General features: G+C 53.6%; 1 long non-coding RNA gene across 1 annotated transcript in view; it reads right to left on the bottom strand.

The window, feature by feature from the left end:
- The window catches only part of LOC116757774, a 48549-nt gene that overhangs the window by 31170 nt on the left and 3012 nt on the right, over positions 1 to 14367 (bottom strand). The window lies entirely within an intron of this gene.

Below are 14367 nucleotides of genomic sequence, written 5' to 3'. Positions count from 1 at the left end.
CCATTATCTCATAAAGAACTTCTGAATAATATCAAGATTTTAGGCTGATAACCAGGAAATGCCCTCAGCTACGGCAACCAGCAACCAGAGCTATGAAATAAGCCAAAAATAAAGCAGTGCTGATGAAGAGATAGGGCTTGGAGCAGCACTGCCAAATAGACACATAATGCAAGCCACTTGTGTATCTTTTTTAAAAAGTAAAAAGAAATAGAGGGACTTTCCTGGTGGCGCAGTGAATAAGACTCTGTACTCCCAATGAAGGGGGCCCGGGTTCCATCCCTGGTCAGGGAACTAGGTCCCACATTCCACGACTAAGAGTTCCCATGCCACAACTAAGGAGCCCACATGCCGCAACTAAGGAGCCTGCCTGCTGCAACTAAGGGGCCTGCCTGCCGCAACTAAGACCCGGTGCAACCAAATAAATAAATAAGTAAAACTGTTTAAAAAAAGAAATAGATGAAGTTAATTTTATAACATTTTATCTTATTTTCAATAATATATTTACGATAATCTATCAAAAACACTATTTCAACATGTAATCAATATAAAAAATTATTAATGAAATATTTTATAGTCTTCGTTCATACTGAGTCCTCAAAATCCAGTGTGTATTTTGCACTTACAGCACATTTCAGTTTGGACCACTGTGTTATCTTTTTTCCGACACCACTTCTCTTATGAAATGCGTGTCATTTTCCCACTCCATTCTCCAGTTCTCCCATACCAGCTGGGTGTCCAGCAGCGCACCCAGTTCTGATACATCCTACCCAGAGTCAGCACAGACCCCACAGTTAAAGGCTTGGTCCCATAAGACTGCCCCCCTTCAGAGGCCAGTTGCAAGTCCCAGGGGCCACGAAGAATGCACAGAACTCAGGAAAATACTTTGCTTATGCTTACTGGTTTGGCGTAAAGGAAACAACAGCAGCTGCGTGGAAGAGATGTGTGGGGCCAGGCTCGGGAGCAGTGAGTGGCATGGTGCCTCCATGCCCTCTCTGAGCGTGGGCGTGCCGCCCTCCCCGCACTTCCATGTGGTCGCCAACTGGGAAGCTCTCTGGATCTTGTTCAGGATGTTTCCATAACCCACTCTCCAGCCCCCCTAGAGGCTGTAGCTTCCCATTCTATTCACACGTTTCTCCTTCTGGTAACCAGTCCTCATCCTGAAGCTATCTAGGGGCGCCAGCCTGAGTCACTGCATTCACATAAACACACGTGTGGTCAAAGGGACTCATTATGAATAACAAAGGCACTCCTTTCACTCAGGAAATTCTAAATGTTTTAGCAACTCTGTACCGCAAACCCAGGACAAAGACCCCCCCCCCCAAAAAAAATTTGTTTTTTATTATACCACAACTAGCCACATTCTAGTGCTACCATGCTAGGCAATGCAGATTTAGAGCAAGTGGCCTGCTCACAGCAGAGCCAAAGTAGAAAGAGCTGGGAGGCGAGATACCCGGGTGCTGGCTCTGTTCTAATTCACTATATGACACTGAACCTTCGCCTCAGCTCTGCAGGCTTTGACCTATAAAATGAAGGACCCAGATCTGTGATTTTGTGATTCCAACGGTTCACCTTTGCAATGACTGAGATTCCAAACTGAGATTTGAAGGATTTGCTGAACAAGACCAAATCATCTATAAATCAACGCTTCTTAAATTATAGTGCGTGTATGAATCACCTTGTTAAAATAAAGATTCTGATTCAGTAGGTTTGAGAAGGGGCTTGACATTCCGTATGTCTAATAAGCTCCCAGGTGACGCTGAGGCTGCTGGTCCAGAACCCTGCTTAGGGAGGCAGGTGTGTTAGCCCCAGTCCTCTGAGAAGCAGGCCCAGAACGGGAAGGAAAGCAGGGGAGGCTGGGAGGGCCAGGAGACCTGGGTGCAGGTGTGACCTTGTGAAAGACAAAGGGAAGGGAGGGAGGAGGAAAAGTTGGGTGGGAGACTTAGACTGTGGAGCAGTTCCAAGGAAGCCTGGCGAGACAGGTGAGAAGTCCTCAGGAATCGTCAGAGGAACCCCACACCTCCCAAGGGCGGGCCTGCCTGGGAGCCCTGCCCCGCTTAGTCATCAGCAGGCAGCAGCCAGGGAAGCAAACACAGTAGTAGATTCCAGAAAGCACAGCTGGGGCAGACAGTCACGCACAGTCCCTGCAGTCAGAGACCCGGGGGAAGTCTCACGGCGGTTGCAGTCCACCCCTTGTGGCCAGGTTCAGAGAGCAGTTCCTCCCTGTTTCCCTTGGGCCTCTCTTCCTAAGGGAGACTCAGGAGAGAAAGAGGGGAGTCGGAGGGCTAACTACCCTGTCATGGAGTTCATCTCACGCTCTCCCTCCCCAACTCTCCATTTTGAATTCCCCTCACTCTCAACAACCTCAGCTTGCCTGGTGATGTGACCAAAACCTTTGATGGGGGAGGAAGGACCTGAATACTTGGTAATTAGACCTGTCTCAGGTCAGGGCTGCTGCACAGGTCCTTTCTCAGTTACAGTGGGGATTACTTGGAGGCAGCTAGAAGATCACCCAGCACACACCTTCCTTCCTGCCCACATGGTGTAGAAGCAGCCCTGCCTTCTGCTGATCAGGGTCAAGGATCCCTGCTGGTTCCTGGACATAGGAGTTCTAAGCGCCCTGGTGGCAGCCATGAACTATAGTGCAAGAGGACCTTTGCTGTGTCCCTGGCCAAATGCTAAGCTGAGTGGAATTCCACACCTTTGGACCCGGCCTTCTGTAAGTCCCTGGGCAGTGGTGCTAACTGAGGCTCTGTGGTCAGGAAAGGAAAACCCAGAAGAGTTCTCTATCCCTGTGAAGATGAACCAGTGGCCCTTCCAGGATGGAAAGGGCCTGATGTAGCGGACTTGCCCCAGGCGGGAATGGTGCCACGTGAGGGCTCAGCATAGGTCTCTGCTGCTGGCGGGCTGGACACTGAGGGGCGGCAGTGCCTAGAATGGCCTTGGTATGTGGGAGTCTGTGCTTTGGGGCCCACGTTAGCCTTTGCATGGCTTCTGCCTCTGCCATTGTGGCCACTCCACTTATGCTCATCGTGCTGGTTCTATGTGGCCAATGATAAGGACCAGCTAGCATCAACCATCCAGGTCATTTTGTTTACTTGCTTAAATTCTCTGCCTTAATGTGTTTGGTGCTTTCTAATGGGCATTAACACGTGGCGCTAAAATCTTCATATTTTCTGCTGTATGTCCATCCGCTTGTCTCTACCCCACATCTCCTTGTCCCCAGTCTTCCCATCCTTTTCCTTCCAGGCCCCTGACCAAACAGGCCATCTGGCCATTGCCCAAGAGTGTGTGTGTCTTCTCACTACCTTGGGCCATGTTTTGTACACAAAGTACATGACCAAGTCCTCTGCTCACAGCTCTACCCAGTGGGAATATTTTCCATTTCCCTTTACACCTCTGTCATGCAGCCACTGTCCATCTTCAGCTTGTACCCATGTACCACATCAACCCATCCATAAACCAGGCTCAGGCTTTTTCCTCCTCTTTCAGCTGGTTGTGCAGGACCCTCCATGTGGCCATAGGTACCAGCCAGGGGACAGGCACTGGCTATGTCCTCATGCGGTTTACTGGTGCCCTCTGGCCCCACTCAGGCTCAACCCCAGAGGGAGCAATTCCATCTTATGAATAGTCTACTGCCAGGCCCATCTGACTCGGAATTGATGCGTCCAACAGACCCCAACTCAGAATGGGCAGTTTCAGATGCCCCATATGGTGTGCCCTGGTCAAATGTTCCAGAGCTTAGGAACCAGAGCCTAGTAACGTGCCAGAAACTGTTTCTCAAAAGGTGTGTGATCCTCTGTTGCCAATCGCGTAGCCTTGCTGTAGAATCCCAGGGGCCTGCCCTGTGATTCTCCCACTGGGACTTCCCACAAGCTTCATACTACATCTTTTCCCTTTCCCACAGCTGACACTTCCAACACCAGAGAGTCTGCCAAAGTATATGACCCAAGAGGCAGGACTGCTTGCACTGCAGCCTGGACCTTCTGCAGTGCCTGTTCCTTTTATGGGATCCACCTACAGCCAGCAGCCTTCCATGTCACCAAGAGTAATATGCTGTCTCAAACCCCAAACAGGGGTACCAGGCACCGTGCTGTCTTCACCATTGTGAAAGAGACAAGATGTAGCAATTTCTTTTACTTGGGAGGGGATATCCTGGCGTACCCCTGGCCACTGAACCCCTTACAAACTTCACGAAGTGAAGTGGCAGGTCCTTGAGTCTTCATAGGTTTATATGCCACACTCTGAACTGCATGTGGTCTCGCCAGGCCTCCAGCACAGAGGCACCTCTTACTCATCCTGTCTCATCACCATGGTGTCATTGATGTAGTGGATCACCGTGGTACTCACGTGGCCCTGATCTCTGGGGATTATATTATGACAAAGGGCATATTACCACAAAGGGATTATATTATGACAAGCGTAGCCTTGAGGCAAAACTGTAAATGAACATTGTTGTCCATCCCATGTGAATGTGAGCTGTTTCTGATCCTCTTTTCAAACTGGAGTGGAAAAAGAACACATTTGCCAAATGACCGCAAACCACATACCTAAGCCCTTATTAATCTGCTCTAGCAATGATTCCACATCTGACACAGCAGCTGCAAACAGGGCTATCACTTGGTTAAGCCTGAGACAGTCTGCAGTCTTCCTCCCGGATCTGTCGATTTCTGCAAAGGTCGGACTGGTGAATTAAATGAGAAATGGTAGGACCACCACCCATTCGTCCTTTAAGTGGTTAATGGTGGCATTCGTTTCTGCCATAACCCCTGGGATTTTTTTTTATTTACTACCTTGAGCAGGGTGAGGGAGTGAGAAGGCAGTTTCAGAAGTTTCCACTTGGCCTTCTCTACTATGAGAGCTCCTACCCACTGGGCCAGGCACCCAATGTGGGGTTACCCCTACTATCAGAGCACCTGAAATTCTAGTTAAACACTGGAGTACAAGGGGCTGCCGGGTGGGTTGTGGACCCAGTGAGCCCACTGCAAGCCGAACTGTAGCCAGGATTCCACTTGCTACCTGACCTCCATAGGCCCCACTCTGAAAAAGGGCCTGCGATGATGCTTCGAGTCTCCAGGTGTTAATGTCAACTCAAACTCTGTCTCCTGCTCCCCTTTCTCTAGTGAACAGTCACCCAAACAAATGGCCATAGACCTCTGGGGAAAAACTGAAGGCACCCCCATGATACATACTGGTTGCAGTTTTGCAGGGTCCTTCCTCCTAGAGGCTTGGCCACCTCTTCAGTCGACGGGTTCCATGTCTGAAAACTGGCTCAGGTCTGGGTACTCAGCAAGGGACCGTGACTTGCTACTGCCCTGCCTCCCGCTCCTCCACTCCCGTCTGCTTTCCTGGCCGGTGATGTGAAGCAGAGCCTACTGGCTGCCTATCCGTCTTGCCCCTAGGAGCACCATGCTCTGTTCACCATCTCTACAGCTTTCCGTAGGGCAAGCCCCCTTGTCTGCCCTCTGCCTTGCCCGTCACTACTGGCCTTACATAATACATCATTCCAGGTGCCCATCTTCCTCAGCTGTCGTAAATTTCTTCTCTACCATCTGCCAGGGGAACTTGGGTATTTCCGTTTCGTTGAGTGCCGGCCTCTGCTTTTTCCAGACCTCTAAAAGAGTCTGCTGCATCCCCTGGCATCCTAGCTAGGGTATTAAATCTTGTGTCTCAACAAAGTGTCCTCACGTCAATGGAATCTTGCTTATCCGGTCTTATGCTCCAGCTCCCTTCATCAAGCACTCTCAAAATCCAATCCCAGGAGCGTCCCCCTCCTGCTGCCAGTATCCACAATAGTTCCTATTCTTTCACAAGATAGCCTCTTTCCCCCTTATCAGGTCCAGCAGGTCCCCAGCCAGATTATTCTGGAATTCAACCCTAATCATTGTCCTTGGCAGACAGGCAAGGAAGCAGGGGCAACTCCTGGGAGGGCACTGTTGTGGCGGCGAGGCCTCTGTGGCATCTTTCAGTGCAGCAGAGATGGCAGGTCTCATGGGTGGGTCACCCCTGCCAGCCCAGAGGGTCAGGGAAGATGCAGCACCAGTGACCTCAGGGGTGCCATGCAGATGCCTTCAGCTCAGGTCTCGGGGTTCCAGATTTCCCCAGCTGGGCCCGGTCCTCACACAACTACCTTGGCTGAGGGCTCGGACTCATCTGGAGCTCTGCAACTCTATTTGTCTTCACCTGCCACTCAGCTGTACCTGCCCCCCACTCCAGGGGTGAGGGCCCCTTTTCAGGCACACACACACACCCCCGGGCTCCCTGCTGTCACACTCACCCACTGGCTGCTTGCTAGCCGCTCACTGTCCTTCTTCCTCCCTCTGTGGGGCGTCAGGACAAGCAAGCAGTAACCAGCCGATCTTTAGAAGGCACTGTTCCCCCCTTATTTTTCAATTGCCTGAATTATCACCCCTGCCACAGAATTCTTCCCCTCTAGGAAATTTTCCCAAGTCCTCACCAGTGAAATATTTAGCATTTGAGCTACTAGCTGCTCTAGGGACCACCTGGGGCACCCACCAGCCAGGATGGCATCCTCCTCCCCTCCCCTCAGAGTGAGACAGCCTCAGGTCCTCTTCTTACACTGTTTCCTCAGACCATTTATGTCAGTTCTGGTACTTAAAGGAGTAGACAGGAAGACGGGATTCTATGTGCAAGAGATTTCTAGGGGTAACACCTGTGAGGGAAGGTGGGCAGAGAGTGGGGGGCAGCTAGGAGGGACATCAGACTCATGTAGGTTTGACCCCTATGAAGGAGAGAAGGGAGGACAGAAGGTGGAGCAGAAGAGTCTTAGGCTGCGGTTCAGATCTAAGAAAGCAACAAGGCCAGTGGGGGAGACCTCGTGCCAAGACTGCCAGTCAGGGCAGTCCGGACACCTGAGAGCACATGTTGACGGGTGTCAGAACACTGCAGCGGGGGCCAGTCTGAAACCTGAGAGGTGCATTTTCATGGCCACCACCAAAGGTCTAGGGGCTTGTCTCTCTTGGAGCTCCAGACTCAAAGGAACAAAGGTGTCAGCCTTGTCTACCTGAGGTCAACGTCCACTGAGCTTCTGCTCTGTCACTTACTCTTTGGCCTTGGGTGGTTCCTAACTTCTCTGAGCCTCAATTTCCTCACCTATAAAATGGGAACAAAAACTGTGATGATATATGTAAACTTACCCAACACAAAATGGATTCTCCACAAATTGTTGGCTGAATCAGATTTATCCAACAAATATATAATAAACACCTAGTGTGGGCTGGGCACTGTTCTGCTCCTGAGGCATCTGCAGATGTGTAAGACACAGCACAGGCCCAAAGAGCTCACAAGTGAAAGAAGGGACAGACCATCTCTGATGTGCAGAATAATGTCGTCCCTGCACCGCCCCCAAAGATGTCTGTGTCCGCATCCCCAGAGCTTGTGAGGATGCTACCTGATGTGGCAAAGAAGAATTAAGGTTGCAGATGGAATTAAGGCTATTAATCAGCTGACCTTGAGAGACTACCCCGGATGGGCCCGATGTCATCACAAGGGTCCTTATAAGCAGAAGAGGGAGGCAGAAGCGAGCGTCAGAGTGATGTGATAAGAGAGAGACTCAGTCAGCCATCGCTGACTTTGAAGACGGAAGGGGCCATGAGCGAAGGAATGTGGGCAGCCTCTGGAAGCTGGGAGAAACTCCACGAAGGAAAACGGTCCTGCTGACGCCTTCATTTTAGCCCAGTGAGACCCATTTTGGACTTATGACCTCCAGAACTGTAAGATACTAAATCTGCTGTTTTAAGCCACTAAGTCTGTAGTAATTTGTTACGGCAGCAACAGAAAAATAATACAGCATCATACAGATGAACTGCCGTGATACACGAAATTACAGAGGTGTGTGTAGGGCACCGGAGCCCTGGGCAGGGATGCTGCATGGGGGATGGCCCAGGGAGAGGCAGGAGGGAGGCAGAGGGTGGAGGTGTTACAGGGGGTATGGGCTCAAGGGTCTGGGCTGGGTTGGGAAGGAGCTGCTGCAAGGCCCTGAGGGGGACACTCACACACACGCAAACAGAGTCCTGACACACAGACAACAGACAAGCGCTACGTGTTCACACACGTACACTTGCACCTGTACACACCCCAGTGACGTAGGCACTTATACATGCAGACGCTGTCGGACACGGGCCCACCCATTGCCTCTGTCAACATCCAAATTTCCTGGGGGCAGCTGAGTTTAGCAGGTGGGGCTAGGGGTCCCTGCCATGACCCCATCACTTGAGCCTCACCAAAGGGAGGTGACCAGAAGTTATGTCTCTGCCCAGGGCCTTGGTATGTGAGGTGCCATGGTCAGCCCTAATAAGGGGCACATTCCCCCAAACCTCTGACTGTAGGACGGAACCTACTACGAATGGGCCCATCACCCCAAACGATGGCGTGTCCATCTTCTCAGGCATTTGTCCATCGTTCTCGCTCACTGTGTGCTGATGCCTGTTCTGGCTATGCTGGACCCCAAGTGAAATAAGCCATTATCCAGACACGCAAGGTTTGGTATCTCGTGTAATCAAAGCTGTGACGGGGCCTGTGGAAAGATGGGAGGAGATCCTAGTCCAGTCCTGAGGATCACAGAAGACTTCCCTGAGTGACTGACATTTATGCTGAGTTCACGGATGCAAAGGTGCACGGAGGAGGGCAGGGAAGGCAGTTAAACCAGGTTGTGATGCGGTTTAAAAAGATCTCCCTAGTGAAGAACACACGGGGGAGGGTGAGAAGGGAGGGCAGCTCGCGGCTGCTGTGCTTGTTCAAATTTGAGAAGGCAGCGTGGCTGGATAGATGTGGAAGCCTCGGAGACAGGCCTGAGCTGGCATCTGTAGGACCTGGGGCCTGACTGGTGGGTGGATGCCTGCCTGGGACACCTGAAAATGTCCCCAGCCTCAGAGGCAACAGCCGGGACACAGGGAAGGATGGCCAGGTGGAGCGCGGATGCCCTGGCCCCGCCTCTCCAGGAGGCCACTTGCTGCTTGGGGGGAGCAGGGGGACCCGTGGAGCGAGGGCATGGGCAGCCCTTCTGGGCTCTGGGAGGGGTTCTGTCCCACAGTGTCAGGCAGGAGACCTGCCCAAGTCACAGAGCCACCGTAACACTTGATGGAGAGAGAGAAATGGAGTAGCCCCTCCCTGCTTTGCAGCTGAGGGGCCAGTAGTTTAGAAAGGTTAACTGACTGGCCCAAGGTCCCACGGTAGCATCTGACAGAGCCAGGTCTGCACCCAGGCTTGTGTGACTGCATCTCCGGCTCGTCCTCCCCGGCATCGTACTTCAACCGGGCCAGGGACCCATGACCTCTGCCTCCCCCTGGGCCTGGCCAGGCCACTTAGAGGCCACTCAAGGCCAGGACTCCACAGCCTCAGCCTCCTAGGGCTGGACCAGGACGAGAGTTCCATCTGTGCGTGGAATGAGCTGGGGTCCTCCACTGGGAGGACACACGGGCCCTCAGCTAACTCACAGCTCACAGGCACGCCCTCCCCACACGGGCTGCCCACCCCACAGCTAGACCACCTGGGAAGCACGCATCCCGGGCTGGAAGTGAGGGTTCCTGCCTCCCTCCAAGAGGGGCACAGACCTAGCCCGCTTGTCCCCCACTGTCACACAGCTCAGCAAAGCTGGGCCTTCCAGGAAATGCAGCCCTGGCCAGAAGAAACAGAGTTTGGGGCTTAGAACCAGGATGCTTGTGTGATCCTGTGAGACCTGGTCCTGTCTGAGCCTCTGTTTCCTCATCTGAAATGTAAGGTTGGGCTCCTTTGTCCTAAAGCTCCAGCAGCTGTGATGGATTTTTGCTCTGCTCTACAGCCCCTGGCCCCCCTCCAGCCAAAGGGTTGGACGGCAGAGGCCTGGTCCCTGCAGAGGGCCCCCAACTCCGGCCTCAGCACGTCCACCTCCTCACTCCCCACAGGTCCCCTGAGGTCCGGCGTGGCCCCAGCCAGAGGAATGTGAGCCATTCCCGGCATCTCCTCCCCTGTGGCCAGCCGGAGAGGGGCTGGGGCCTCTGGGCCACTCTGACAGGAAATTAGCTGGGCCTGGCCTTCCCCACTACCAGCTGCTCCGCTGACCCTGACCCTGTGTTTTCCGAAACCTGATACTGCAAATTTCACAGCCTTTTCTAGGTTCCTGAGGAGGCCTGGCTGAGCTCCGTGTCTAACGGGCCTCCAGCCTACATGCAGCCTGCCCTCCTGCCCTGGAGACTCCAGCTCCTGCTGTGACCCTAAGCCGGCCCTACCCTCTCCAGGCCAGTCGTCTCCCATCTGTGTGTGTGAGAGCTTCTCTGACCGTCCTGAGTAGCAGGCCCTCTGCCCCGCCGTGAACCACAGCAGTGACACAGGTGGGGAACGTGGGGAGGGGGAGGGCTCTCTGGAAAGAAGAATGGTCCTCAGCCTCTTGCCAGGGACTTGCTTTTTAACTTTGCTCTTTTGTAGAAGGATTCTGAAAGAAAACTAATAAAATGCACCTAAGCCATCAAAAAAAAGAGCAGAATCCGTGCGCAAAGCAGCTGCAACATGGAAAAAGGGCCAGAGGCACGTAAGAGAGGATGTGGGAAGACCACTTAGGAGGCCGTTGTGGTCCAGGGAAGAAGGACAGTGGTTTGGATTCAGATGGGGCAGTGACGACGCAAAGTGCTGTACACAGTCCAAAGCGACTGAGGCAATAAGATGGGGCGAGATGTGCTCATCTGGCCACGGAGGCCCAGGGGGAGAGGTGTCAAAGGCCTCCAAGTTTCTGAGGGGCACAGCTGGCTGGTGCCTCTCACCGGGCGCTGGCCAGGGCTGACGCCAGACGGGACAGGACGGTAAGTTTGGCCCCGGGCCCGTGGAGGCTGCCGTGCCTTTGGGATGGCCTCGTAGCCAGGAAGGGGCTGGAGGCGCACATCTGGGGGACAGAAAAGTAGGGACGGTCATCCAAGCCGAGGGCTAGAGCTCAGAGGAAGAGGGAAGAGAGGCAGCCTGTGGCTGCAGGGCACTGGGCGGAGGGCGGACCTGGCAGGAGGGGTGCCAGGGGTGCGGAGAGAAGCAGGGGAAGGCGGTGCCACACACGGAACGGAGAAGAGCGGTGGGAGAAGCCAGGAGTGCTCGGAGGGCTGGGGCGCTGCGGAGCCGGGGAGGGGCTGAGCGCTTGGCGTCCTGGAAGAAGCCAGCGACTTGACAGGGGCGTCTGAGTGGAGGGCGGAGGGCAGAAGCCAGACTCTGGTGGGCAGGCAGGTAGGTACATGAGAGGGGAGAAACAGAGACAGGCAAACGAGCAGCTCTCGGGAGGACGTTTACCGGGAATGGGAGGCAGCAGCTGGAGGGGCACGGGGTCAAAGGGGCTGCCTGTTCGCTTTTTAAGGCGAGGGAGACTTGAGCATGTTCCTGTGTTGCTCAGGGGGATCCCGCTGAGACGCGAGGTTAGCAAACCTGAGAAAGCAGGGGTGACAAACAGAAGGATGGTTTGGGCCAGCAGGGGGCTCGCCTGGGCCGCTCTGCTTGTCTGCAGCTGGGCTGGGAGGGGCACAGCCTCCAGCCCGGGGCGTCCTCACTGCCCGCCCAGCTGCACTGCGCCCCAGGGCCGCCGGGAGCAGCCCCAAGAGCCATCCTGACCGGTTCTGGCCTGACAAGAACACCTTCTCTGGGATGCTGAGGTTTTAAGGAACACTGGAGTGGCTTCCAGCACTTCTGAGGGCAGTTCCCGAGGTACAGGGGGCATGTAGGGGTTCAGGGAAGGGAGGTCTCTGCCCCGTGCACTGGGCTGGCCGGGGCACTGCCCCTGATTGCTCCATGTGTCCGCCCCCCAGCCTTCGCTGGCCAAATGCACGCACCTTATGGACTCCATTTAACCCTAGCTGTGGAAGGCAGGAATTGGAGGCAGTCAGCCAGACAGTGCTGGGCGGTGGCAAGGGTGCTACATCTCCAGGGGAAGAGCCATGGGCCCCCAGGCCTACCGTGGACAAAGGCCTGTTGCCAGTGACAGGATGCCTGGACACCTGCTGGATGCTATCCCTATCCCTCCACCTGGCCTGGCAATGCCACCTTGGCTGTTGTTTTGTAGGACAATCCCAGGCACCCCAGAGGGCAGTGGTTCTCAGAGCATGGTCCCTGGCTCCTGACCCAGGAGTTTCCAGCATCCCCTGGAAACTGGTTAGAAATGCAAACTCTCAGGCCCTACCACGGATCTACTGAATCAAAACCTCTGGGGGCTGGATCCAGCAGCCTGTGTTTCACAGGCCTGCCAGATGATTCTGAAGCACCACTGCCACAAGGGATCAAGCCATCTCTCTCTCCATTCACCGTCCATCCATTAACCTAAAATTCACATACCCATCAACCTAGAGTCATCATCTACCTGTCATTTCTCTATCCAATTTAATCATCCGGCCAGCTACCTATCATCCCTTTTAACATTCTGTCCAGCCGCCTCTGCCCATCTGGCTGGTCCAGTCTGACCTGATGGCTCACTGGCCTAAATAAAGATTCCTTTGTTCATATGACATACACACCTAGTTATCAAGTCACTATTCTCACAGCCCATTTATACTAGAAAAGAGTATTTGCAGCTCTAGTACCTCCCCTTGCTGAGGAAAATGGACACAAACATTTCTTTCTGCATAAATCTTGAGGGTTATATCATATGTATTAAATGGAATCAGTTCTACTTCCTTAACCCTGATTAGACCACAGCCTGGTTCTTGCGATTCCTCAACTAAGGCAACTGTGTTTCTATGTGCACTATATACATACATATATTCATGTTTGTGGGATATGTGTGTGTGTGTATACACACACAAATACACAACTTGAGTAGCTTGGCAAAAATCTCTGCCCAAAGAGGTTGTCTGTGTTCGAAGTGACAGACTTAGCCAATCACATGGTGCCTTCCCCGGAGAGGGCGAATGTTAGGTATTACTGAGAAGTCAGGTCCCTTCATGCTGCAGACTCCATCCTGAGCGACAATAAGCTTTTGTTCCATTAAGCTTCCTGTTAACTGAAGTTTTCCATCAAGCCTGCTGCTCGCCTCTGCTTTGGAAGAGTGGGACCCAGAGCAAAGGTACAGCTCAGGAGCTGCGGGGACCTCGGGCACCCGCCACATCCCCGTGTCATTACCCGAGACAAGGGTGGCGGGGGCCACACTGCAGTTCCTCCTCGTCCAGGCTGATCTGCACGACCACCTCCCCGGAAGCAGAGCCTGCAAACACCGGGCGGGACTGAGAACCAGGAACTGCTGTGTCCACCAAACCTTCACTCCAGCCTCGTCCTTCCTGAGCCATCAGCAGCTCTAGGTGACGTTCACTCCCCTCCAGCTTCAGACATTTTCTTCGCCCCCTCGTCTGCTGCTCTCCCTCCGGCCCCACTGGACGCTCCATCCAGGTCTCTGTGGAGGTTGGTCTTCCCCTAAACCTCGAACACTGGTGTGGCCAAGAGGTCATGCCTCAAACCCTTTGCCTGTCTGCACTCTCCTTAGATGAGCTCATCGTCCCCTGGCTTTAAATGCCATCTACATGGCACAAGCCCCCATCGGGACCACAATTTAGAGCTCCTTCCTGAACCCCAGACTCTTAGATCCAACTGCATCTTAATATCCCCCCTTGAGCATCAGTCTGCAACGCAATCTGAGCTGTGATGTAACGCCTCTCCCTGCACCGCCTCCTGCCAAAAACGACAACTTCCTTCTTCAGAAACGGGGGCTCCATCTTCGTAGTCGCCCTGGCCAAAACTTTTAGGGTCATCCTTGACAGAATTTTCCTCTCCCTCTCACACCCACAGCCCATCCATCAGCAAATCCTGGTAACTGTGCCTTCAAAGCACATCCTGAACTGGACCACCTGTCACCACCTTTGCCACTGCTGCCCCAGTCCACCTCCTGGATTTCTGCAGGAGCCTCCTAACTGCCTCCGTGCCTCCACCTCTAGCCCCTTCAGTCTGTTCTCAACACAGCAGCCAGATGGCCCTTTGAAAATATAAGAGCCTGTCGCTTCCATGTTGAACATCCTCCAATGCCTTCCCCTCTTTCTTGGGGTAAAAGTTTAAGTCGTAACGATGGCTGGTAAAACCCTTGGTGATCAGTCCCTCTGCTAATCTGACCTCACCTCCTACCTCTGTTCCCCTTGTTCACTCTGCATCAGCCACATGGGCCTCACTGATGCTCCTCAAACATGCAGAGGGGTCCCGCCTCCGGGCCACCACACTTGCCATTCCTTCTTCCTAGAACACTCTTCTCCCAGATATCGTCAGGGCTCACCCCTCGCTTTGTTCAGATCTCCGCTCAAATACTCCCTGATCAGAGACATTCCCTGAGCTTCCCCTGCCCCTCTCCACTCGCCTCCCACCTCCTCGCCCTGCGCTGCTGGCTCCACAGCATGTAACCACCTCGCATGTAACTGCTTAGCGTCTGTC

This window comes from Phocoena sinus, chromosome 8 (genome assembly GCF_008692025.1).
Source record: "Phocoena sinus isolate mPhoSin1 chromosome 8, mPhoSin1.pri, whole genome shotgun sequence".
NCBI classification, from domain to species: Eukaryota; Metazoa; Chordata; class Mammalia; order Artiodactyla; family Phocoenidae; genus Phocoena; species Phocoena sinus.
The sequence above is the reverse complement of the archived record's forward strand: the minus strand, read 5'-3'. Positions and strand labels throughout refer to the sequence as shown.